The 27,544-nt window shown below is 37.6% G+C and overlaps 2 protein-coding genes across 9 annotated transcripts in view; both read left to right on the top strand.

The window, feature by feature from the left end:
- The window catches only part of sulf2b (sulfatase 2b), a 159,658-nt gene that overhangs the window by 49,701 nt on the left and 82,413 nt on the right, over positions 1-27,544 (top strand). For 6 of the 8 annotated variants that reach the window (XM_079849781.1, XM_079849786.1, XM_079849775.1 and 3 more), the window contains one exon: positions 11,467-11,530. The gene's annotated coding sequence lies outside the window, so the exon portion shown is untranslated. Of the gene's footprint in view, positions 1-11,466; positions 11,531-13,856; positions 14,100-27,544 lie in introns of those variants that run through there. The other 2 variants (XM_079849785.1, XM_079849780.1) reach the window with 1 other exon arrangement.
- haus8 (HAUS augmin like complex subunit 8) overlaps positions 1-27,544 on the top strand; it is a 194,425-nt gene that overhangs the window by 162,108 nt on the left and 4,773 nt on the right. The gene's annotated exons all lie outside the window — the stretch shown is intronic.

The raw sequence follows: 27,544 nt of genomic DNA, 5'->3' as shown, positions 1-27,544 counted from the left end.
TTTTTTCTTTTGTGGAAGGAATGTCAGATGTGTTTGAAATGACATGAGGAAAGTAATTGATATCCATCCATTCATTTCAATTCATTTGTGAGAGCTTAAATCTACTGAATGCACTACCTTTCCCTCCTCCGCTTTTTCTTTGTAGTCTTGGGCTCTTCTGTGTTTAGACAAGCTGTTCATTATGCTTGTAATAGTGATTGTGTGTAATCAAGTAAATGTAATTAGGTGTGGGTGTAATTAAGTATCTTCAATAGTTTGGAAGAGGGTTAATGAGACCTCTTCAGCGTCCTGTTGTGTTTTGCCTCAGGTCTCCTGAAGGAAGTGCTTTGTGTGGAGAGGAACTCTGTTTTTGGTTTTTCGGTTTCTGTTTCCTTCTCTGAGGTGAAATGCCACTTTATAAAGACAAGAATTTTTCTCGCTTCCATCTTGTCTTCAGACATCATTCACACTCCGCTCACGTCTCACGAAGGAGACAGGGAAAAGACGGGGAAATATCATTAATTTCCTGTCAGTTTGCTTAACTTTTGTCTTTGAATTTATTTGTTTATTTATTTCGCTCATTTAATGCTGAATGCAACTTGACATCGCATTATCCTGAGGGTTTCCAAACACCTAATACGAGGAGAGAAAAAAGGGAGCGGAAAATTGAGATGGATGAGAGCTGGAGGAATGGAGGTTGTGTGTGTGTTTTATGTCACAAGAGACAATATTTGGTAAATGTTCTTGGTGTAGCCTTTGGCTCTGATATTCTGAGGGTAAACAAACTCATTAAACCCACAAAACAGACCGTTTAATTGTTTCATTTGGTTTGAGAGCTCACAGAGACAAGCGCAAAATTTTTCTGCTGTAAAGAGTTCAGTGTCCTTTTATTACATTTCTACATTTGCCCAAATTCATCCCATCTTGCCTTCATGTAAGTGTAAGTTTAGCATATTTCAGAAAAAGTCAACACAATGTTCATGGTTAAAATAAACACAATGAGTGTAAACATGAAAATTCAATGCATTTACAGAGCTCGAAATTAACTTTTTTACTTGGTAGCACTGGTGCTCCCAACTTCAAAATTTAAGGCCAGTAGAGCGGAACGGCCGGCAACATCCTGGCGATTATAAGCCTTAATAATCGAACCTGATTTGTTTGCCACACACTTGTCCCTGGTTTTTTAGTGCTTGGCACTCTCTCTGTGTTTAACCAAGCTCTCGCGCTTAAAATATATTGATTCAGTTGCGAACGCTGTTACCTGCAAAACTCTGTCCCACAGGCTTTACAGTGACCCCAATACATTGAACCATCAGCAGAGCGGAGCCACTAGAAATCTTTTAGCCACTCTCTCCGAAAGCCGTACGATTTCTTTTCAGCTGGTGGATCCACATTAACCACATCACCAACTCCAGGATTATTTGTGACTTTAGGTGACGGCTTACAAAAGAAATCTGTCAGCATTCATCTTCTCTCTTATTCAGCCTTTTAAATTTCGTGAGGCTGTCACGTGACAACGGAGCGCAGTGAAAGGGAGTGGAAGTGATTGACAGCTAATATTAACCCACCGCGTATCAACGCACATAAGGTACACACTGTGCAGTAATTTGCGAACGTTTTGTAGATAAATGAAAACAGGTTGCACCACAACCATTATTTGCACTCACACAAATGCTCCCAAATATATTTTTAGGTGGCACAGATTAAATTTCAGGAGCATATGCGTGTTTCTGGGTCCCGGGTCGTGTTTCTGTAGTTCGAATGAGACATACCTGTAAGAGAACTACAAATTTGACTTGCTTTATGTCAAGCGTTATAAAAGTCATTATTTCGTTTTTCTTCGTTTCTGATGTCACAATACATCATACTTTCATGAAATCATGCAACATACTCTACCTTGTCTGTGGACATCGTTCATTCCAAAGCCGGTGCTAGATAAACAGCGAGTGTGTGTGCGACATTAGGCTGCGGGCGGCGAAATCATTTACGACAGCGGTAATGGACAATTCCGCTTCCAGCCTGTAGGGCGACCGAAGAGGAAAAGTTCCTTAGTGTTGCTTTAATATGTATTAATTCTTTTTAAATGTATAATTTTTATTATTCATTATTATTAATGGTTATTACTATATTTTAATATTTTAAATGTATTTTGAAATATCTGATCTAATTTGTAATTTTGTCCAAGCCGTATATTACTGGCACAGTGAGGATTTTGAATGAGTGACCGCATCAAACTTTCACAGGTCTTTCATACTAACTAAATGAATAAATAAATATACACCATAATTTATAGGTAGAAATGTAATGAGCAGTAGTTAGATATTAACTCTTTCCCTGCCATTTTCACAAAAGTTTAATTCCCCCCAGAATATTTTATTGTATTATTATCTGAATATGCAATATATCAAAAGAAAGAAAATGTGGGGAAGTTTCATAAAAAAGCAACATTTTGAGCAAAAAATGTGAAAATCTTTTTGTTTTTTTTGGTCAAAGACTACATTCAGATCAATGATCAAAACACAGATGGAGTAGACTGAGTCCATCAACACCCCCAAAGCTTCACAGTCCTATAGCTCGTCCTGGGTCGACATTTCATTCAGTAACATTTGGCAGTTTTGATTTATATGCTGTTTAATGTTGATCGCGTTATTTTGCATATGCATGTGTTACATATGCTATTGCTTGTGTCTGCTTCTTCTTCGCATGTCTTTTGATCAGGAGATTCAGTACTCTTTCAGAAGATGTGTAATAGCGCCCCCTACCGTATAACAGTGAAAACACAGAAAGCCGTAAATTTTGGTCAATGGCGGGGAAAGAGTTAAAAAGAAACCTAAATGCAGTATAGTTACTTTATTCAGTGAATCCTGATATTTTATGAACTGCTTCACTTGAATGAATCAGACTTTCCAGTGCCACATATGAGAGGACTATTCATCAATAACAGTAGGCTACATGAAGCCATGTAAAATGGTTGTTTAAAAACAATTTGCTACACAATTTTAAAAGTCAAGTGACTAATGTTGTTAAGATGTTAGTGTTGCTACTTTTAGCTAGTTACTCCCTTACACTGCCAGTGTTGGTTTTGCATGCGGCTTTAAAATCACACAAGCTCTGGGCGTGTTGAGTTTATGGAATGTATCTGTGAACCACACCTGCTTCTGAGACTTATTTTCAGAAGAACCTGTAGGTGTAGCCATGATCATATATTCCTGCCTTAATCACCATGGGGACACCAAAGGATCACTGATTAGGGATCACCGTACTCACGCTAAGGTGTGGTGAAGTCTTTCCCCAGAGCGCTGGCGTCCTGAGGTTACTCGGCTTGTTATTGTGAGCAGGTGAACCACTCCAGGAATAATACTCAGAGAGGTGTGCCTCTTTATCCATGAGGGACAGTGATGTTGTTAATGTCATTAGTGGTATAGTAGGTGTGCATGAGAAATAATCCAGAGCAACAGTGCTTGGCAACATTTAATCCACAGGAAACTAATTCCCTCAACCCTGAAAGTTCTTTTAAGGCCTTTTTCTGCTCCATGTTTCACACATACACACACACACACACACACACACACACACACACACACACACACACACTCTCACACACTCACACACTCACACACATACACAGAGTTTCTGTAACCAGTAGAAACCGCTGTGCTTCCCTACTGTTACTTTTCTAAATGGATCCACTTGCTCTGGGCATGTGGAAGGTGTATTACTTGAAGCACATGTCCGGAATTTATAATGAGTCTTTCATCCGAGTCTGGCCATTACTGGGACATTGTTACTGAGTTCTGGCAAATTGGAACCCATTTTTCTATTCAGTGGGTTTAGACTTACAAGGTTTTTCTTCAGTGGCGCTGGGTAAAGAATAATTGTGTGATTTTGAAACGCATTTTTGACTCTTCTTCACAAAAGTTGCCAAGGCAGAAATGTATAAAAAAGAAAACGTATAAAATATAATGATTTGTTATTGAATTGGCAGTGTATTTTCAGTCATATACTGTATGGGTTCGGTATGAGCATTTAACAAGTTTGCAGACAAGTATTTCTCCCACGGAATAAAAAAAATAAAAAGGGTAATTATGACTTGATCTGACATCTCAATTGCAAGTTTATAGCTTACAATTCTGATGAAATAAATTAGGGCTGCACGATTCATAAATTGAGAATCACAATTTATTTGTTAAAAATAGAGATCACGATTCTCCCACGATTCTGAATTGACAACTTACAAAATGTAATATACTAGAGGTTCTGACAAAACATTAACTGCTGGAGTCTATTTAAAAAAATATTTAATTAATATGAATTAATAAAAAAAATTTAAATCTGATTTGAATGAATGATTCAATGACTCACTCAAAGACTTCACTTGTTTCATTACTAAATGAATCAGTATTTTTGAACAAATCTCTTGAATGAATGATACAATAGCAAATATATTTTTAACTAACTTAGTAGATTAGTACAATCTTTATTTGAAACATCATGTTACTATCAAAAGGTGATTCACACTTTGTTTATCGCTTCCATAGACATCAGTGTTTATATCCACACTATAAACTTTTATCCAAGTACTTCTATGATCATTTGAGTTACTTTAACACAGAAATAATGATACTGTGTGTTTGAAAAGACCGTTTGTGAAGCGGTTTCATTCTTGTACATGATAAGCGCTCTCTCTGGATCAGCGGCAGCGCCAATGCAGATCTGAATGTTCACTGTAATTGTACTTGTCAAAGGTTTAGTAGACGTTTAGTTTAGCCGAATCATTGTCATTTAGGAACAAGATTGTGTGGATGTTTGAATCGAGATCAGGATCTTTTAACAATTAATTGTGCAGCTCTTAAAATAAAGTCAGAATTATGAGATGTAAACTTGAAATTGCAAGAAAAAAAAGTCAGAATTGCGAGTTTATATCCGAGTGGGTTTATAACTCCGTTTTAACTTTTTTTCCTCACAATTGCAAGTTTATGAAACAATGTCAAAGAACTGCCAAAATCATTGTTTTATTCTGTGTTGGTATCCCTTTTGACACTGTGTGTTTTAACTAGAGGTAATTTTTAAATTAATCTAGATTAAAATGGCTCATTTGAATTCTGCCGAAGGCATTCAGAGTATGTGTGCTACCCAAATAATGACTATAAAGTAAGTCTTTGTGAACCGGTTTCTCAAGCCAGGTGGCGTATTAGACCAGGGGCTCATCTCCTGTTTCCAAAATGCATCACAAACTGCTTGAGAAAGCTGTTCTACTCATAGACTGTAAAGGTTACTACTGTACTGTTACCGTCCGTAGGCAACATTAGGTAGGCCTATGTTATTATCAACTACTATAGGCTATCAATTAGGGATGGGCGATATGGCCTAAAATCCATATTGTGATATACATTGCAGCCTCTTGCGATAACGATATATATTATAATAAAACCATTTCAGAACAGGTTACACAGACCCTGCTAAACAACTGCTAAATGTTTTTTTTTTTTTTTTTTTTTGAAAGGGTGTATGTAGTTTTGAGAACATATATTGTGCAAAACTGTAAGTATACAACATAATTTTGCAGATAAATAAAATTTAAGTACACTAGCTGCAGAGACTTAAGTAGGTCTAATGTTTATTATGGCTTGGAGCTTATGAAACCCCAAATTTAAAATTAGAATATTGTCTAACTGATGTCTTTTCAGTTAAAAAGAAACACAACAACGATTCTTAAAATCGGGCGCTTTTAATAAAAAGAGATTATGTGCTACACCACTCACTAAGATATATTGGGAATAATACGTGCGCGCTGGTATTCAGTGATATGTTTCGTTTTGAATTTGAGGTGGTAGAACGGATTAGTCGTGTGTTAACTTACCGAACTGTTACACCACACAGTCTTCGTCGGACGGCTTAAATACAAACCAAGTCCAAATAATGGATGTTGCACCGATCTTTTACACCAGCTTTCACTTTCAGCCGTGTTTACTTAAGATGACGACGAATATGATGCGTTGCAGCCGGGTGTTCCACGCGGCCGCGGGTAGATTGCGTCATCATAGCTTGTGTAGCTTGAGCCAGCTCCCAACGCTCCCAACCCAACTTGGAGAATAGATTAACGGCGATATTTTTTTTTATCGCGCGATAAGAGTCTCGCGTTAACGCAGCGCGTTAACGCCGATAACGGCCCACCACTAGTTTTAACGTTTATTTCAGTGAAGTGCCTTGCTCATTGTACATGCATTTCTGCATATTTGCTATTTTTACAAACTGAAGGACATGTCTAAATAATTTTCTGTAGTAATCAACCACATGCCGCAATGCTGTGGATGGAGCTTAAGTTGTATTGAACCCGAAACGTCCCTTTGAGGGGATGCACTGTTCTCGCATCACTGAGTGGCACTGATCCAGCCAACAGGACCATCAAATGCTCTGTTATCCTAGCAGGGAAACAGAGATTGCCTGCTTCGATTGACAGCATCTCTACAGTATTTTTTCTCCCTTTTTTCAAAAATACCTGTTCACTTCCCACTTTCATCATATGGAGAGAGCAGCATGACTATGAGGGATCCAGTGATATATAAAAAAATACAGATACAGACAAGCTGATAATTATGATAACCGATAGCTTATTAATGGCCTATTGAAATTATATACTATTTTATCTGAACAAATTGAAAATGACTTAAAATGAAAATAAATAGTTTCAAGTGAATTTCGGAATAAAAACACTATAACAATGGATATTTATTTTGACATTTACTAAAAGCATTTTAGGATTATTTATATTATAGTATTAAAGGGATAGTTCACCCAAAAATGAAAATTAGCCCATGTTTTGTTTTTTCAATTTTAGTTATAGTACTTTTAGTACTTCCAACTTATTTTATTTCAGTTAGTTGCCGAGGACAAATGTAATGTTTATTTTTTTACTTTATTTCAATTGACGAAAATGATTGTTAATAGTTTTATTGTTGTAGTTGACAATAGCAACAGAATTTACCAGTGTTATTCAATTATTTGTATTTTATCTATATAATTATCTATATATTTTTCTATATATATGCGAATAGTGAATATTCCAGTTCTTCTTGTTTAATGTTCTACAGAAAAAAAGGAAATCAAATGGTTTTGGAGTGACATAAGGGTGTGTAAATGATGACAGGATTTTCATCATCTGTCTGTTGTTTTTTTCTCAATGCACGATTAGTCAAAAATGGCTCACTTAAAGACTGTTGTTCTTTCTTTTTTTAGCTATGCTTATTTTGGATATGGGTATAAGCACACATATGAAGGTGTGGAATCATCCTCATTTAGGAAGTCACAAGAAGTAGAGAGAATTAGACAGGCAGAGAGACAAAGACAAAAAGAGCTATAGTACGTTGTCGCCTGCCTGCCTGACTCGGGGTGTTATCATGGAGTCTGTTTCACACGTTGTGTTTGTTCTTGCTTTCAAGGCTGCTAGCTGCTCTCACCTCATGCATTATGCATGTAGCCGGACGCTGTTAGACAGGGAACGCGGCAGTAAATGTGATTCAATGAGTTTGTGTGATTCAGTGAGTTCGCCACAGGCACATTTCTGTATGTCGAAATTCCTAAGGGTAGCGCTTTCCTTTCAGGTATACGAGTCCATTTTTGGTGTTAATGGACAGAAAAGTGGACACTGGCCCAAGATCGGAATTTTAGAGCTGTTAAGTAATATTTCACGGATCTTATTTGCCACGTAAGTGGATAAAAAGTGATGTTGGAGCTCTAGGGTTGATTCGCCCTCTACAAATCAAATAGCTCTATAAGATGCATTGGGCGCATAAAGATGTTTGAATGGCTGTCTGGGGACTGCTGTATAAAATATAGCTGTAATGCAACCCACAATAGGAAATAGGCTGAAAATTGATGTGTGTGTGTGTGTGTGAGAGATGTTTTATTCTCATTAGTCTATTGGGTAGCAGATGGTCTGACATTTGTCTGTTACTTGCAAATCAGGACAGATGTTCAACACACAATTAACAGATAATTACAGAAATTCATCACCAATATAATGTGTGTCATAATCAAAGATCTGAATCTTTTGTTTTGTTTGGTATGTTTTGTATCATTTGTATTACAATGTGGAAGCGAACAATACCTTTAAATTATGCGGCTGGTTGAGTAAGTGTGCTATTACTTTTTTAAATGATTGGCTCATGGATTTTCTCCAAGCAAACAAAAAAAAAATCACACAGACTTATACCCGAATTAATATTTAAGGTATGTTTACACATTTTTTACAGTCAATTTTGCGCACAAATGGCAACGTTATCAAAACGGATCTGTGAAAACGACTAAAATCGCTGGACTATTCTTCTGCCAGGCCAGCAGTTGGCGTTGTCACTTTGTAAAGAAACACTACACTATCGACAGAACACGTAATATACATGCATATGACAACACCGTTTTTACAAATTCGGCTTTTAGTCGATTAAACTGAGACGATAACGGTCTCGTTTTCAAAAACTTGCATTTTCAGGCCCCCAGAACGCCGTTGTCGTGTAAATGAACGGCAAACCTGCATAAAAAGTTATCATTTCTAAAGATTACGTTTAACAGTGTTATTAATTATTGTTTATTGTATTATTATTGTTTTAATAGATTCATTTTAATTACGTGAATTTTAGATTACATTTTAGATTACATTACCAATGCTGATAGACGATAATATCTAATATCAACCAATAATTGATATGTTACTGATATATGCATCCTCAAGGCAAACGGATGTTTTTGTGACATGATCTATGGGTGGGCGGCACACTGTATACAGAAACTGAATTTTCATATTAGGCAAACTGAAAAAAAATGTTTACTTCACCTGCTATATATTACCTATGGAGAACTTTATTATAGGTATACCCTATATTCAGTTTTCTGTGAGAGAGTGGTGACAAAACAAAAAAATTAAATGAGAATGTAGGAAGTTCATTAAGACCTACTTCTGCACATAAAGATGCTTCCTCTCTCCCTGTTCTGTCATCATTAAACTCCATCCTACGGAAGGGCTGGAGAGGTGAAGATGTGTGTGTGTGTGGCTTCACAGCTTCCCCTGGATGTGTGGATTAACTAGCCACTGCGACATCACTTCCTAGTTTGCGTGCGTGTGCTTGTCTTTGTGTGACTTTGCCTGCCTCTGTCTGAGCGTGTGCGTGTCCTTGCCTTTCCTCCGCGTGTCCTGATTGATTTATACTCGGTGGAGGGGCTTTGATGACTCCCTTCTGATCTATTTGGTTGAAAAATAAGAGAAATTGCGCCATTGCTCTTTATACTCGAGTAAAAGAGAGGGAAAATGGGCCACAGGGGGAACTGCGCACATGTACACACACACTCTGTTCAGGGTCGAGCATGTGTGCTTTACTGCTGTTGTTGAAACTCATTTACTAATGTATGTTTCATCCTTAATGCATTGGTGGAATGTATTTTGTATCCGCATCCCTATTAAAATGCATATGATGTGATTCCAGACTCCTGTGTATAGAAATATAGGCTGGACACAGAATGTGTTAATTTAGTCTCAAGACCTCTTCTAACTTTCCAAGCATTGGTTAGCTTTCTGTCATCTGACATCAACAGTGGTGGTTTTACTTCACCTTGTGCTCTAGATGAGATCAGACTGCTCAATGATGATCGCAAATAGATGTTTATTTAATGAGAGGGTTGGTCTGAATGTTGTTAGTGCCATGCTGTGCTGTTTGAGCTACAGGAACACCATGCCTATGCCAGGGTGCCAGTATGAATGAACCAAAGGTTCACAGCTGAATCCATCATATCTTTCTACAGAGCATTATTTTACATTACTTATATTATGTTATTGTACATCATTTTGTACATCTTTTTAAAACAAACAAAAAAAACATTTAAAATAAGTAAATTCTGTAGTTGGAACCAATTGGAACCTTATTGTAAAGTGTTATTAACCTTTGATTTTATTTTTTACACTGCATATGACATGGAAACAAGATATTGTGGCCTCTTCATGGCCATGATTGATCTAAAATGAGGGAATGAATAAAAAATAGTTGTGGGAGTTAATTATTAATTCATTGCAACCATATTTATTTTTTTCTTCGACATATGATGTGCCTGGCTCCATAATGTTTCAAACTTAAGACACTTATTTAAAATCTAGTTGTCATTGGTGACTATCCACAAAAATGTGTCCCTATGAGGGTTCATTAGATATTGTCTAATTGTATCTTTCTGAGTGTGCAACAATAAAGTTGTGATATCTATATTGTGAACAAATAACTTTACATATATGTATGTGTATGTATGTATGTATATGTATGTATATATATATATATATATATATATATATATATATATATATATATATATATATATATATATATATATATATATATATATATGAAGAGTTCAGATGCAAAAGCCTCTAAGTGCCATCTGAAATTTTCTTCTAGAATGATAATTTTTATGAAGCTTGTATATTTAAGTTCAGTAATTTCACTTAAATGGCAATGAAAATTACCTATTAATTGCCATTTAAGTGAAATTACTGAACTTAAATAAACGAGCTTGATAAAAATGATCATTCTAGAAGAAAATGTCAGATGGCACTTAGAGGTTTTTGCATCTGAACTCTTCATATGAAAAGTCTCAAACTGGTTAGCAATTTGAAGCAGACTCAATCAGCAAGTCAATTGTTCAGAAGATTTTTTAGGAATTGAATCGTGAATCATGTCCATTTCAAATGTCCAAATCATGTCCATTTTTGAATTTGGAACCATTACTTGTAATTAAAGAAATATATTCACAAAGAGTATGCTAGTATGCTGCTGAAAGTTGACACTGTTAAGCTTTCTCAGACAGGCTAAAATTTCACAGACAGACTTTCTGTTCTGGGAAAATGGAGGAGAAATATTGATGACTCATCCCTCTCTACATAGATTTTTGTTCAATCAGATTCCCTCTATAATGAGAACGCAGTGTTCTGTGATATAGACCTTATGCTCCAGAGAAACAAGCGCACAGCCAACTTTAGAATTCTGTGTTTGAACTTCTGTCTTTGCGGTAACTGTATATTTCTATTGCATCGCAGTCGAAGAGTAATTAGCTGGTGAAGCAGATTTACTTATTTTTGAGTTAACGAAAGATGTCATGAGCATTGCAATGTTTGAAGCGGATGTCATATTTACTTGTTATTAAGGAAACATTTTCACAAGATTTATTTTTGTAATAAATGGTATTCTAAATAAAACGTTCCCAATTTATATTACTGGTTATTGGTTAGCATTGTATGATCCAGTTGTAACTGAATCTATTTTAAGAGATGCTTGGCAGTTAGACTGTAAGGACAGTGAGTGACATGTTGAAACCATAATCAACACAATATTTGACTTTCTTCAATCCGGCAAAAATATTATTTAGAAACAACATGATCAATAGCCAATCATATTAATTCTGGATGCTAATGCAGATGCTAACTTTCAATTTTGTGTTGTCATTTCTCCTCAGTGTACGTATATGGTTTGTGCATCTCCACTGGTGTCTGGAGAAGAAATCATCTCATCTTTGTTAGGTAAGCAATCAAAGACTCTTCTCCATTGAGGTTGTGGTCTCTCCATCTCTGCACAGCTTTCATCCGAAACAGGAACCATCAAACGGACACTCACACACTTAGAGTATTTCTAACCGCATTGATAATCTCCTGTCTAGTACAGTCTCTAATGACTTGTAAGGCACCTGTGGGGCGTCTTGAGGTCTACTTTTCTCGCTCATTGATGACCCTTGTTGTGTCTTCAGGCTGTTGCCTGGATACTAGGGCCGTAGAGGTGGCCTTGACCGTGAGGGAAATGAAATGGCCAGTGCTAATGGCTATCGGGAGACAAGCTTCAAAGCCTCCAGGGCCCAATCTGACGAGTGTAAACAGCTTTCTCATAAACATGAAAAATGTCATCTCCTCACAAAACCATCCTCTTCTTCTAAGTGACAAAATTAGGCACAAACAAAGCTTTTGCAGAATCCAGAATCCAATGATCACAGCGGTGAGCTGGAGATGTTGTATTGGTTGAAAGGGACTAGGTATATTTAGCACTGAAGTACTTCACTGCAGTATTTCACAAATTCACACTTGCATAAAATTATTTGATATTTGTATATTTAGTTATTTGTACAGTAGATATTTCTGTAGCATCACTGTTGAAGAGTATTTAGCTGGTGAAGTGGATGTACTTATTGTAGAGTAAACGAAAGTTATCATGAGCATTGTAATGTTTGAAGTGGATGTCATAACAAATGTCAGTATACTGGGAAGATTTTAAAACGAGCGGTTCATTCATAAATCCGTAAGATCTTACCTTCATGCTGTGGAAACACAAACTGGAAGACAGAACACAACAAGCGCAGCGCTGAAAAGGGACGGGGCAACACAAGGTTTGTGAAAAAGTAGAAATTCATGGCAGGCTTATAACTAAAGTTTATCGGCTGTTTAAAAACAACAACAACAACAAAAGATGAGCTCTTCAGTGTGACCTGCCCAAACTTTCTTCTTTTAAGAAGTGCTAGCAAGTGAAAAGTTCTCAAGCGATTTACTGTATGCATTACTAATCTGTTTTTTTCTCACTCCTGTTACTGTATTTATCTATCTCACTTAGTTTGTTTCACACATACAAGCACACCTGAGTCAGATGGCTGTGAGAAACTTAATCTCTTACCAAAGTTGCCCTCAGAGGGAATCAGTGTGAATCGTAAAGTGAGAAGAACCATCTTTATTTTAAAACCAAATGTATAAGCATTGCGTAGGTTGGTGACCTGATGTCTCATAAAGTAGGAGGCCTGTGAATTGCTTTAGGCGCACATCACACACTGAATTCGACAGAAAACATGTTGAAAATAGTCCTCCAGTAACCATTTTAGAATTTTTGGTCATTATTAATTGAAATAATCAGCGCAGTAGCCCAGAAATATTTTTTTTTGCATCGAGACACTGTCGGTTTGATATCACAAATCACCATGAGAGCCTGCTTATCTGAACTACACGGCAACCCTTGCGCAGTGTGTAATTTCAACACAGCTAATATAGCTTGACATCTTCCCTGGAAGATCAACACAGATGTGGGCTTGTGTACATGGTTGCCTAAACCCTAATTACCATAATTACACGTATGAGGCACAGTTGCGGTTCTATTGTACAACAACCAGTGTAAATGGATGGGAAAATATAGGCTATTTGTTTTAATTCCCTCTTTTAAGATGCTTGCGTTTCTTGAACGGATGGCTGCACAAATCTTCGCCTCTAGTATTAGACCAAAGCCATTATTCAGCCATTAGTCTAAATGAGATAAGCTCTGCTCTTTGTTTTTTTGTCTCTGTGCAAACCTTTGCAGAAAAATGGAGGGATCTTTTTGACAAGGCTGTGTTTTACGTCCAATTGGATTGGTTTGAAGGAAGCTGTTCAAAATGGCAAACCATCTGTTCATTCAGATCTTAGCGTAATCAGCATTTTTTTTTATCTTATTCTGAAGCAGAGGGGAGACGAAGAGAAAGAGAGAAAAATAAATCACTCCATCCGTTTGCTCATAACCAGCCTCCCCCTTCTGCATTATTAAACATCAGACCATCTGTTAATATTGATTCTTTATTAAAACAATACATCCCCTAAAGTTAATTGAGCGTTAATAATCTGAATAATGGGCATAATGGTGTTTTTTTGTTTTTTTTGTTTTAATTCATAAAATTGCATGGCACACTGCACTCTGCGTTCTCACATATGGTAATCCGCATCAGATCTCTGTGGCCGTTATATAAATTTCATAATCTCTTTCATAGTTTATGAAAGCAAGCGGGAGGTTGGCCAGATGCCCTATGGGCTGTTCTGAAACACAGGTTATGAAAATCCAAAAGCCAGGAGGTTTTACAAAGAAGAGAAAACAGACATCTGCAGATGAATTCAGTGCACATAGTGCTTTGGAGTTGTGTCGAATGTTGCGTTGGTCCGGATTTTGAGCATATCTGGATTTATGTCAAGTGTTCGTCCTCCAAGGTGGTGGCGAGGTAAAGAAACTGAGGAGGAAGAAAGAGAAAAACAAGGGAAGTGGCAGGAAGTCGCTTGAATGACAGGAAGAACTTGAACCGTGTTGCATACCCTGGTAAAGACATCCATCAACAGATTTAATGCTGTGCTGTTGTTATTCTTGTCATTGTTTTCTTTTACATAATTTATCAAAAGTCATGTTTATCCCTGTAAGAGAAGTGACCTTCCCTCAAAACCACAGGGACGTGGAAACAATAGCCCTTTTTTATTTCATGGACATTCTTGTTTAGTGGGAAACAAACCTACGTATTCAGGTGAAGATCTATATAAAGCAGCTTGCTCTCTGACCCTGAATTCCACCTCTGAGAGGTTTTTTTTTTTGGTAATTGTTACTTAACCCTTTAAGTAGCCTAAGTGCCTTTTACACTTAACTATTTGAATCACACCAGTGTTTTTACTGTTATACGATATGGGGTGCATCCTCTGAAAGAGTACAGAATCTCTGGATCAAAACATAGGAAAAAAAAGAAGCAGAAACAACTGATAAATGCATTGCTTATGCAGGTTTTATGCAATTTTCTCAGCTTTTTGTTCAAAATGAAGAAAAATAGAACAGATTTTTTGTTTAAAAGTAGAGGCTCTGTCCTTTTTTTTTTTCATATATTGCATGTTCAGATATTCATACAACTAAGTATTCCGGGGGCCTTGAAATTTTGTTAAAATGATCAAAAATGCTAGCGGTGACTAGCAACTTTTTTTTAAAATGCTGGTGCGGAAAGAGTTAAATATCACATTGTGATATAATTTATCATGCAATGTAACGTTTTGTAGAAAGATTTACAGAAGATTCACAAGTGCATAAATGAAATGCTCTTTTGACTAAATTTCTCTTTTAAAAAACAATTTTCACTGTTTATATGTAGTATGTTTAATTCTCTGATGTTTTTGTCTATCTTTACCTGTTGAAAGGAATAGCCTAATTCCACCATTTCGATCAATCGTTCATCCACTGTCCCCGCTGATAAAATATAGACAGAGAGCGAAAGCGAGAGTCATTGATTTTGTCACCTAACTCATTCTTAATGATTTGTCAGTGGGAGACACTAAGCTTTGTCAATAAAAGGCCACACACTGTTCAAGAAATGCCACCGTGGCGACATTCTAGATGATTACCGTGAATCTGTCCCTGCAGAAATGCATTATGGATCAGCCATGTGAGGCTTAATCCTTCTCATTTGTCTCCAGTGTTTGGCAGCTAGTTTAACTACATTTCTCTGTAGTGAGGTGGTAGTGCTGTTGTTTTTGAAACTATGTAGCTTTTCAATTTAGCAATTTTGAATAATTTTTCAATGAATTTGTCACTGGCTATGGTGGGGCCAATGTAGGCACGATATGGGCTTGAGATATGGGCCCTACATGGGTTTCTCTATGGTTTTTATGTCAACCCTATTTGCAATAGTCCCAGTATGGGCCCTACATGGGTTTGTCTATGGGTTCCATGGGGGCCCTATCTGAAATAGCCCCAGTATGGGTCCTACAATGGTTTGTCTATGAGTTTCGTGTTGGCCCTATCTAAATTATCCCCAGTATGGGCCCTACATGGGTTTGTCCCAGTATGGGCCTTACATTGGTTTGTCTATGGGTTCCATGGTTGCCCTATCTGAAATAGCCCCGGTTATGGGCCTTACATTGGTTTATCCATTGGTTTCATGTCGGCCCTATCTGAAGTAGCCCCAGTATGGGTCCTACAATGGTTTGTCTATGAGTTTCGTGTTGGCCCTATCTAAATTATCCCCAGTATGGGCCCTACATGGGTTTGTCCCAGTATGGGCCTTACATTGGTTTGTCTATGGGTTCCATGGTTGCCCTATCTGAAATAGCCCCGGTTATGGGCCTTACATTGGTTTATCCATTGGTTTCATGTCGGCCCTATCTGAAGTAGCCCCAGTATGGGTCCTACATTGGTTTGTCTATGGGTTTCGTGTCGGCCCTATCTAAATTATCCCCAGTATGGGCCCTACATAGGTTTGTCCCAGTATGGGCCCTACATTGTTTTGCCCATTGGTTCCATGTCGTCCCTATCTAAATAAGCCCAGGTATGGGCCATAAATGAGTTCCATTGACACTGAAGCTAAGAAGGGTAGAGCCTGGTGTGTAACTGGATGAGAGCCCTCCTGAGAAAAAGTAAGTTGCAGCTGGAAGAGGTGTCCGTGAAGCCAGAAGGGGGTGCTCACCCTGTGGTCTGTGTGGGTCCTAATGCCCCATTATAGTGATGGGGACACAATACTTTAAATAGGTGCTGTCCTTCAGATGAGACATTAAACTAAGGTCCTGGCTCTCTGTGGTCATTAAAATTCCCATGGCACTTTCTCGTAAAGAGTATGGATGTAATCCTGCTGTCCTGGCCAAATTTCCATCATTGCACCTTATCAATCATGGCCTCCTAATAATCCCAGTCCATTGAATTGGCTTGATCACTCTCTCTCCACCTATAGCTGGTGTGTGGTGAACGCAGTGGCGTCATCCAAGTGGATGCTGCACACTGGTGATGGATGAGAAGAGACCGTGGTATGATTGTAAAGCTCTGTGGGTGTTCAACAGTATATAATAAATGCTTCCTTCCATCCATCCATCCACCCACCCACGTCAGCCCTATCTGAATTAGCCCCAGTATGGGCCCTAAATGGCCTTATCCATGTGCTCTGTGTTGGCCCTATCTGAATAAGCCCATTAGTACGGGCTTAACATTGCTTCTTTTCTCTGGTACTGCAGGTGATTGGATTCAATGTCCCAGTTACTGTAACAACAGTCATCTTAATACAGTCTAATTACGCTAGTTATCCACTTAGCATGCATCTGACAGAGCGTAGGGGTGATGGCAGGGCCTGACGACATATGGCAAGTCCTAGACCCTGTGTGTTGGTCTTTTTTGTGTCTCGTCTTGTGTGTGCACAGAGCCAATTAAGTTTGAAATATTTATTTAACAAATTCTTCTCAGACTGTTCTGTTCATACAGCTTCATATTGACTCGAAACCCAGGGGTTATAGCGAGAGAAAGAAAGAGTGAGAAAACCGAGACAGGGGAAGTAACTGACAGAGGGCTGCATGAGCAGAATATGCTCTCTGTTGTCAAGGTACTAAATATAAGTCTTTCAAGTGTCTGTGAGTATGTGGGTGTTCATGAGTGTATATGCTCACAGGCAAAAATCTCCCACAAACCCCTTCTTTTACTCTCCTGCTGATAACATAATTGTTTAATAGATTTAAGTAGCGATAAAGGGTCTCGACTGCAGGCTAATGAAGTAGCAAAGAACTTCAGTTAAGTGCCTGTAATCTTCTATGCCTGTTGCAGGAAATGCTAACCTCATCAGAGATTGCGCAGATAGGTGTGGGCTACTGTAATGGGTTGCTGATAGGCTGAGTTTAGCAACAATGTGTGTGGGAGTTGGAAAACATTTTTAAATGCAAGGTTACCGTGTCCGTGAATCAATTAACATTTTATGCTAAGTGTGAACTTATAAGCTTGCTTGATTGGTGCGGAAAATGTTTTATAATGTAGCAAGGACTGTTTTGAAATAACTTGCGATTTGCCCAATAATGGTGCTGTGTGTTTGTAATGTGTTTTCAATAAGTGTGACCACTGATTGTATTGAGAAATGTTGTGAGTCGTGATGAAATCAGAATTTTCAATTTGTCTCAAAAGGTATGGTTGGTATTTTTTTGGATTGGATAATTGCAGAATTATATGGTCTAACATGCTATTAGTATTTCATTACAATGTTGTTCTCTATTCTGCGGCATTTACATGCGGCTCCAATAACATACAGCTGACACGCAAACACACTTCCCATTACTGTGCTGAGCTGTTTGAGGTGGACTTTGCTAGAGATTCGGCCAGATTTCATCCCTTTATGTCTTTTTCCTCAGTTCTATTGCTTTCGCCAACTTTCGTCACGTCATTTATTTTTCATCATAATGCCTCTGTTCTCCCTCTTAACTGCAAATATTGACAGATGGATGGATGAAGTGCTGAAAGAATTTACGGGTGAGCAAATAGATGTGTGGAGGAAACGGCACGTGTGCACATGTGTGTTGTGTTTCCCTGTATTTCACACTTACATCTTTGAATATAATTCCACAAAAGGTGAGCAAAAGAGAAAGCTTCAGAATAATATTTTGAGGAAGACATCTCAGGATGTGAAGTTACAGAGAGAGAGATGAGGAAATATTCACACTTACAGTACATCTTAAATGAATGAATGAATGAATGAATGGATGGATGAATGAATGGACGGATGGATGGATGGACAGACAGATATTTTACACTTGTTTTATCCTGCTTTTTATACACTCGCAGAAGCACATATGGAATCGAGGAGAGGAAAAGTGTGCAAAATTATTCTGGGTTGGGCTGCTAAAAAACCGAGACCTTTAAATTGCCATTTGAAGTGCTCTCTTGCCATCCAGGAGAGAGTGATTGTGAAATCTAAGCAATGAACTGACCCAAAGCATAACGGCACGGCGTTGAGAATGAGATGTAATTATGGCTGGGCAATTTGCCGTGGTTAATGTGGGCCTCGGGCACAGGGGTGAGGAAGAGAGGGATGATGGGTAACAGGATGTGATCATAGCTTTGTGTCATGCAGGGGTCATAGAGTAGAGAGAGAGAGAGAGAGAGAGAGAGATTGCTGTGTGTGCACCTGTTGAGATTATTGAGCTCTTGTGTAACACCTCTCTATCTGTCCTGGTTCTTGCACTGTTAATCTTTCAAATCAGACATGAGAGTTCAGATCTAGCGCAACAGATTGCTGGAGCAATGACAAAAAAAAGAGGATCACAACCGTTTTACCACTAGTTACATTCACCAAAATGTGAATTATGGGTATTAAATATAAACCCTTTCACCTCTTAATCTTGTGAATCTCACAGATCACAGCTCTTGTTTTATACAGAGCGATAAAACAAATCTTATCCCAGTTAAAAGAGGACTTAGTCTAAGCGCTACGGTCTCTCTTCATTTCCAATAAAACATGCTAGATTTCTGTGAACTGAGCGTAATCTCGTGTGAAACATCATTGTGCTCCAGCATGCTTATATCACAGCAACATGTGTCACATTGGTTGCTTATTCTGAGACAGTAGGAAGGCTGTGGGCACTCCGTGGGATAAAGAGAGTGTTAAGAGAGAATAGTTTGTACATGTTACTTTTTTAAATGGAAGGGAAATACTAAATCTGTGTTTGAAATGGAATCCTAGCTAGGATTTGAAGTAGTTTGTAATATGCAGCAATACATGTTTGTAATCTTTAAATTTAGTAGCATGCTAAACTTTTGTCACATGACCTCTAGCAACTCAACAATAAATTTGAGGGAAATTTGAGATTTTTATTTCAATTTGATGTAATGACCTCATTGAATTTTGGCAGTCCAATCAAATACACTACAGTTTAAAAGTACTTTTATTCAGCAAATATGCATTAAATTGTTCAAATAAATGCTGTTTTTTAGCTTTTAAAAAAAAAATTGCTTTACCATCACAGGACTAAATTAAAATAGAAAACAGTTCTTTTAAATTGTAATAATATTTTATAATATTACTGTTACTGTATTTCTGCCAAATAAATTCAGCTTTGGTGAGCATAAGAGGCTTCGTTCAAAAACATAACAAAATGTCAATTCTTTGAAAGTCGAGCACATTGAGGCTACGTCTACATTAATCCGGATACGTTTGAAAACGACGTTTTCGTTTAAAAACGCTCTCCGTCCACACTAGCGTCTTCATGTGTTTTCCGACGTTTAAGTGTGGATGAGAAACTTTTGGAAAACGCCTGAAAATGCTTAATTTACATTACTGCGCGTGCGTAAAACCTCACAAAAGCTCACTGAGATGATACAGACAGAAAATAATAAATAATAAAGTTATCGCGCAATTCTTAAATCTGACAGGATAATTTTATTTACCAAAATATCTCACCATTCACTTATGCGTCCAGGTCGCACTCAGTCACCATATGTTTGGTCTAAAACGCAAAAAAGCTTTGTTTCCATTAATAAAAACACTGTCTCAGTGTGGACGGAAGGCCAAAACTGAGAGAAAAAGATGTGTTTTCAACCGAAAACGTATCAGTGTGGACACGGCCTGAATTATGAGGCAGAGTCCCACACGAGTGTGCGCTGCTGTTTTGCTCTGCATTTTGAATAATATACTGTAGTGTATCATGCGCGCATTTCATGCTAACAGAAAATCTGCATACTGTCCGTGTTAATGTTTGCAAAGAGCACACTACTAAAGTAGAACAGAGAGCACTCATGTAAGAATGAAAGCGGAGGAATCGTAGAAATCTTTTCATCTTTCAGGCCACACTTCTCCCTCTCTCCCTCTCTCTCCTTTCTTCCAGACTGTGATATAATTACACAATCTGTCCTGCCAAAATGGGGCATTATTTTCCGGGTTATAGCTACCTGATCCTGTAGGGAAAAAGTGTGTGTGTGTGTGTGTGTGTGTGTGTGTTTTATAGGCAGACTATAGCCAGTTCTTGCCATATTGGGAAGCACTACACAGACACACACAATCTTATATGAGCTCATATGATACCTGCATCACACTCTTGTATTTAAAGCTTGCTGCTATTATGGCATGGGCTTTTATATTTGAATTGAGTCATTCACTCTGCCTTTTAAAAATCAAAAGAGAAAATAAACAACGGAACAAAAATACCTTGAAATATGAGATCAAATAGAGTGTTGTTGAGATGCACACGTGTGGCATGAATGCGAGGTAGTGTAATTGTGCTCTGATTGGCTGATTCCTCTGTCAGTTGAGCCTTTCCTCCTCGTTTCAGAAGTCCAGTGCATGCCACTGCTCTTAAATTCATCCTGCAAACTCTAGAGTGGGATGCTGGGAAATGTTCAGTATCAATCATCGTGTTATTGTGTATGTTGTGTTCAAGACCTTGTTTCTCTGCTTGTAGTACAGCTTGGCAGGTCTCCCATGAGATGTGATTGTGTTTTTGAATGCCTGAGTGACCCTACAGTTACACACAAACACACACATGAGTGTCGCCTGCTTCTGTGTGTCATATCTGCTCTGTTTCCTGTGCCTTCCTGACACTTACTCACAACATTTACAGCACTAAAGCAGTTGTTGTTTGTTTTGCTTAGTTTTCTGTTTTGGTTTTGTTTTGTTGTGTTTGTTTTGTTTTTGTTTGCTTTGTATGATTTTTTGTTTGTTTGTTTTGAATGAATTTGTATGGTTGTTTGTTTTTGTTTTACGTTCTTTGTTTTCTATTTTGGTTTTGTTGTTTGTTTTTGTTTGCTATGTATGATTTGTTTGTTTGTTTTGTATGAATTTGTTTTGTTGTTTGTTTTTGTTTTGCATTGCTTTGTTTTCTATTTTGTATTATTTTGTTGTGTTGTGTTTTGCTTTGTTTTCTGTTTTGGTATGGCTTTGTTGTGTTTTTGTTTTTTGTTTGCTTTGTATGATTTTTTGTTAGTTTGTTTTGTATGAATTTGTTTTGTTTTTTTGTTTTTGCTTTGCTTTGTTTTCAGTTTTGTTGTTTGTTTTTGTTTGCTTTGTATGTTTGTTTTTTTTTGTATGGTTTGTATGGATTTTTTTTTTTGCGTTGCTTTGTTTTCAATTTTGTTTTTGTTGTGTTTGTTTTTATTTGCATTTTATGATTTTGTTGTTTATGCTTTTTGTTTGCTTTGTGTGATTTTTTTTTTTTTTTTTTTTTTTTTTTTTTTTTTTTGTATGAATTTGTTTTGTTTTTTGTTTTTACTTTGCTTTGTTTTCTGTTTGTTTTGGTTTGTAGGAATTTGTTTTGTTTTCTGTTTTAGTTTAGGTTGGTTTTTGTTGTTTGTTTTGTAAGGTTTTGCATTTTGTTTTGTTTTTATAGTGTTCTGTTGTGTGCCTTTTTTCTGCTTCCCACAATGAGGTTTTGTCAGGTTTTTCTGTTCCTCAGGGGACATTTTCAGAAATCCAGAAAGACATTTTTTTTTTTTTTAAAGAGGGAAAACAAAACCTGCCCACACACCGATTTAGGGATGTTTACAGTGTCTCATTCTTTCACTTCACTCTCTTTTCACTGGCACACAGGACTTTAAAGTTATTCAGTGATTTGTCTGAACTGATCTCAGAGCTGTGTAAAAGCTCAGTCCTGTATGTGTTTGTGCTGGACGGCTGCTCTGAGTGCAGTATTTGTTTTCCGGATAACATTTTTAGACTCACGACAGGATAAAAGGATCTGACCAGCTCTGCTGATGTTTCTTTGATGTCTGCCTTTGTTCTGCCCGCTGTGTGTGTGTGTTTGATGTGGGACTGATGTCTGTGTGTGTGAGCCTCTTACTGCACAGAAGAGGTAGAAAGCATCAGATTAGAAAAGTGTGTACCATTTGTGTGTGAGTAGCGTGTGTTTGTGTAGGATAGTTTGAAATTGATCTGTGGTTTTCATTTTTCCTCCAAGGGCATAGCCGTGATGTCGGAAAATTGAGGCAATTTCAAACTAGAATACTATGAAAAGGAATCTGATTGATTTGTTCAAGGCTTGCACCAATATCATTTTTATTTTAGGACTTTTTGCCGTTCATAGCGGTTGTGTGGAGAGGACAGGAAATGATGGAGAGAGGCTGAGGGAATCAGATCAGGAAGCTGGACTTGAACCTGCATTGCCCACATGAGCACCACAGCTTAATGAGTCAGAGTCTGAACATATCAGGAAAAAATACTTACTGACCATTTAAACCTGTTACATTCAAAATGTTTCATTAGCAACAAAATTATTTATTTATTATTCACAATCAATTTGTATTTTGGGCCAAGAAATAAATTAAAACATTTTCCCCATATGTTAATACAGCTACCTAGTTTAATATGTGTAATCATAATGGGATTGTTTATAAAATAACATAACCTCTTTATATTAATTGTTTTTATAATCAACATAATGAGATTAGCATAATAATATTTATCTAATTGTGGGATAATGAACAGTGCCTTTTTATTAAAATGACCAAAGCTTTTAAAAAACATATTTAAAGGTGTAATTTACTGCTGGCACAATGGGCTTTCAATAAAGCTTGGCTGATAAAATGCAAAAAGGCAAACAAATAATGGTTTTTAAATCAGTGCTTTCCTTTTTCCAAATAGGTAGGAAAACTTAAACACCCATAATGCACTGTTGCCGTCCAAGGCCACTCCCACCAGTCTGCTGTCGATATACTTGACCAGAGTCAAATACTGCTTTGCTTTAGCAGGAAATAATACTTATCAAACTTTGTCAAAATGGTGTCAACCTGTATTGTTCCCTGGTGCAAGAATTTAAAGAGAAAATGTTTAGCGGTAGAGAGTTATTTTCGGTTTCCAGTGAAGGATCCAGCACGTTGTAGTGACTAAAGGCTGCAAAGAATCGTAAATACAGAGAGAATTTTTCAGAAAATCTGAAAAACCTCTGTGTTTTTAGTCAACATTTCAAACTGGACGACCACAAGCACAGTGTTTTAGGCGGAGGGGAAAAACTGAAAGAAACTGTTCTGTCAGTTATGTCACTGAATTGCTCTCTCTCCACAATATTGCCAGAATTACATTATACATTAATTACATTAATTGCATGAATTGCATGAATTACATATGTAGACACAGCATGTATATAACATAATTTTTGTGTTTCTATTTTACAATCACACCTCTTTCCGTCTTTGATTATCAAGAAACGACCCTGAATATTTCAATTAAAAAAGCAATCAGGAATGCTCCACACATGTACGCTATTTGATGTAAAATTGTTTAGTTGGTAATTAACAGCATGTTGCAGTTGTTGTCAGTAGAGTTTGAATAAATCTAAACCTGCAATGCTTCTTTAATACAGTCTATTGAAGGTCATTGTTACATGGCTTGGTTGAGAGGGGATTGACATCGCTGTTTCACATTCTGCCCCTCTACATGCGCTGATACGCTCTCTGGGACTCTATAATAAAAGTAATAAGACTTTCCCAGACACACAGACAGACTGCTGGGAGAAAGCGCTAACTCAGCGTGGCCTCTTCGATGTCTTTCTCCTGCTCCTAGACCTTTGAGCTGATGTGACGATCGCCCAGGGCACACACTGCTTCCTCTCTGTCTGTCTCATTCTGTCCTTCTCTGTCTCTCTCTCACACACACACATGCTGTTGGCTTGAGTCAAGGCAGATTGCATAAAAACTGAATAAAGATAGATGTGAGAATTTGGAACGGGGAGAAAGGAATGGAAATGGTTTTGAGGAACCTCTTTAGGTTCTGAATGAATATATAATTGATTTTGCGTACTGACATTTTACAGACATATTAGTTTCATGTCTGTTTTGACCTTATTATCATGCCTGATCTGAAGACTGTCGTGATCAATGTTTCTAGGTTAGATTTTACTAGTGGTGAATAAATGCACAGACTTCAAATGAGAGTAGAAAAAAGGCTTGATAAAAGTCGACACTTTTAGGACAACTCCTCGCTCGCTCTCTCATTCTCTAGAGAGGAGGCGAAAACTCCTCTACGAGTCGACACTCTTTCACAACGGAAAGAAAACCAAAAGTCCAATTTCACCTCAAAATCGAATGAGAAGAAAACTATATTTTGCATAAAGAACATGAAGGTCTATTTTAGGACCATTGAGATTATTACTTTTGGAATACTCCACCGAATATATGCTATATAAATATTGGCAAATTAAAATGCTATGTGTGAGATCAGGACGTTGAAATAAGTAATAAAGTCTGCTGTATATGATATATTTCCTCCAAGGCCTTGCCAAGCTGTCAGTTTCGAATCAAGATCAAAGACTGTCCAGGAAGGCAATGATCCTAAATCTAATTCATTGTGACACTTGAAAAACATTACAGGTGCAGGTTCACTGACGCAAGATATTAGCTGTCAGAGCTTTGATTGAACACAAACATACGTTTAGGGTAAAGGTTTCATTTACATGATATTTCACTGAAATGTATATGTGTAACTATTTAGTATTTGCTTTTTTAGTTTTTTTGCCCTCCAGAGCTGCTAGAGCTCAATGTGAGAATTCCTCAGAGGAAAGTGGTTTGGCTCAATAGAAGTCTAGACCATCTCCAAAACCACTTCTGTTCTCTAATAGAATCACAACCAGGTTTATTCAACATCAAGAGCCATCAGATCTGTTTAAGGCTATGTGTGAGATTCATGACAGCAGCTCTGTTTTTAGTGGAGTTTTTATGTTGTGTTTTCATGTTTTATTGGGACTTTCCAAAGACATAATGGTTTTTATACTGTACAAACTGTATATTCTCTCCCCTTACACTAACCCTACCCCTAAACCTACCCATCACAGACAACTTTCTGCATTTTTACATTTTCAAACAGGGGCGATTCTAGGATTTTCATTTTAGGGGGGCCCAGCCCCCATTGAGGGTATGATTTAAAAAAAAAAGTTAGTTTATGGTCTAATGCTCATTATTAACTAGTTTCATTCATTCATCCAGTAACATGCATATGGCAGGGTTTTATAATCACCGAGGTCCCGAATGTGAGGTATTTAGGGGGGTTCAGGGGCATGCTCCCCTGCGAAAATTTTTATTTCTCTGATCTACATATGTGCATTTTAAGATGTTTTGAAGGCCAAAAATTGGCTTTTAAACCATGTGCGGGCAGCTGTTTATTTTTCTCACTTCATCAGCATCACACTCTTTTTCTCTTTGTTTTTATCTTGCTCTGTCTTTTCCCCTCCTAAAGCTGAGCTTTGACTGATATAGGCTTTTCATTTTTGTCTGTCAGTGAATAAAGTAAACATAGGGCCAACTAATAGGTTGATTTATGAATCATTTTCTCAGACAAAGCTACCAGGAAAGCTAGGTAACTAAGTTTATTAAATTCATTCACAATATGTACACATTCATTATTGATCTAGGCCTAATACATGGCCGTAGACAGGGCTTTATAATCAAAGAGGTCATAAATTTGAGGTTGTTATGGGGTTAAACATTTTTTATTTTTTCTGATATGTGCATTTCAAGACGTTTGAAGGCCAAAAAAGGATAAGAAATAGATTTAAAACCTGCTCTCTCCTCATCTCCATCACTCTTCCCGTCTCTTCCCCTCCTAAAGCTGAACTTTTTTAATTTACTGAAGGCTACAAATTGTATTATATTAATTCTCAACATGTACACATGCATTATTAATCTTGTGCCTATGATGAAAACGGCTTTGTTAATGTTTATTGTCCTCTCACAATGACATAATTACACGTTATATAGGCCTATTTTCAGCTCAAAATGGCGAAATTAGACAAGTTTATAGTTTTCTAATTATTTTTGTCATTCGTTTAACATTTATGACCTAAAAAACTGTCAAATATAAAATGTTTAGTTTAGCTACTTACATCTTCTTAACTCGCACTTGACCGTAAACTGAAGCGTCAGTCGTGCTGCTAAAATTCGTGCTCAGTCCGCCTACTTTGATTTGATTGGTCATCTCAAATATTCTGACATTGACGAGCAGTGAAAGACCAATGAGGCTCAGATGAACACACACACACACACACACACCCTGTCCTCTGTTTCTGACGTGCGCTCTGCTTGGCGCTGCTGCGGATTGAAGATGAAGAACACTCTGAATCTGATTATAACAAGACTGAAGCGAACACGAATTTGTGTAGCCTTCACTTAATCACAAATGTTTAGGGGGGCTAGGCAGACGTTTAAAAAGGGCCTAGTGACGCCTATGGTTCTTACTCTGCGTGTTTCGCGCTGGATGACGGTCGTGCTGAGCGGTGCCGGTACAGAGGAGAAGTAAAAGAAGAAGAGAGGATGACACCATTTGCTAAGCGGGGATGTTTTCATTTTCATCCTTAACACATACATTTTAAACCACAAACTACGGAGTATGTTTTGGACATTATTTAACCTTGTCAAAGACGAACAAAAAGTTTAGAATAACAACATTTCTTACTCCAAGTTTTAGGGGTGCTGAGCTCCTTTTTAGGGGTGCTGAAGCACCCCTAGCCTCGCCCATGTTTTCAAAAAACATCACTAACAATGATGTATAAGCTTGTTTCCTTATTGGAACCAAAAATGTCCCGACAAGGACTTCGGATATTGCCATCTTTTTGGGGACATTTTGTCCCCATAAATGTAGGGTTGACCAGGCCACACACATTACAGATTTAAGTTAATTTGTAAAATAAATGAACACTTTTGTTGATCTAAAATGACAGCGAAGACATTCATAATGTTACAAAAGATATATAGTGAGTGTAGCTTGTTTGTTTGCACTAATCTTGCAAGTAGCTTCTCCAACAAGTAGTTTGTAATAACTAAACACAATGACTCCAACCGCATTGTTAGTGTGAGTGTGTTTGTGTGTGTATCATATTCATACAGCATGTAATTTGGCAGCTGAGGGCAGCCGCGGGGAGGTGAAAGGGGAGGGAAATGAATGAATGTGCTCCGCGACGGGAGTTTCATCCATAAGCTCCCCAAAGCGCTGTAACAGACATGATTTAGCACCTTTTACCTTCGCCTCTCTCCCCACCACAGGCCACTGCATTCATCCTACTGTCACCAGC

The sequence above is a fragment of the Squalius cephalus genome, assembly GCF_949319135.1.
Source record: "Squalius cephalus genome assembly, chromosome: 18".
In the NCBI taxonomy this organism is placed as follows: Eukaryota; Metazoa; Chordata; class Actinopteri; order Cypriniformes; family Leuciscidae; genus Squalius; species Squalius cephalus.
The sequence above is the reverse complement of the archived record's forward strand: the minus strand, read 5'-3'. Positions and strand labels throughout refer to the sequence as shown.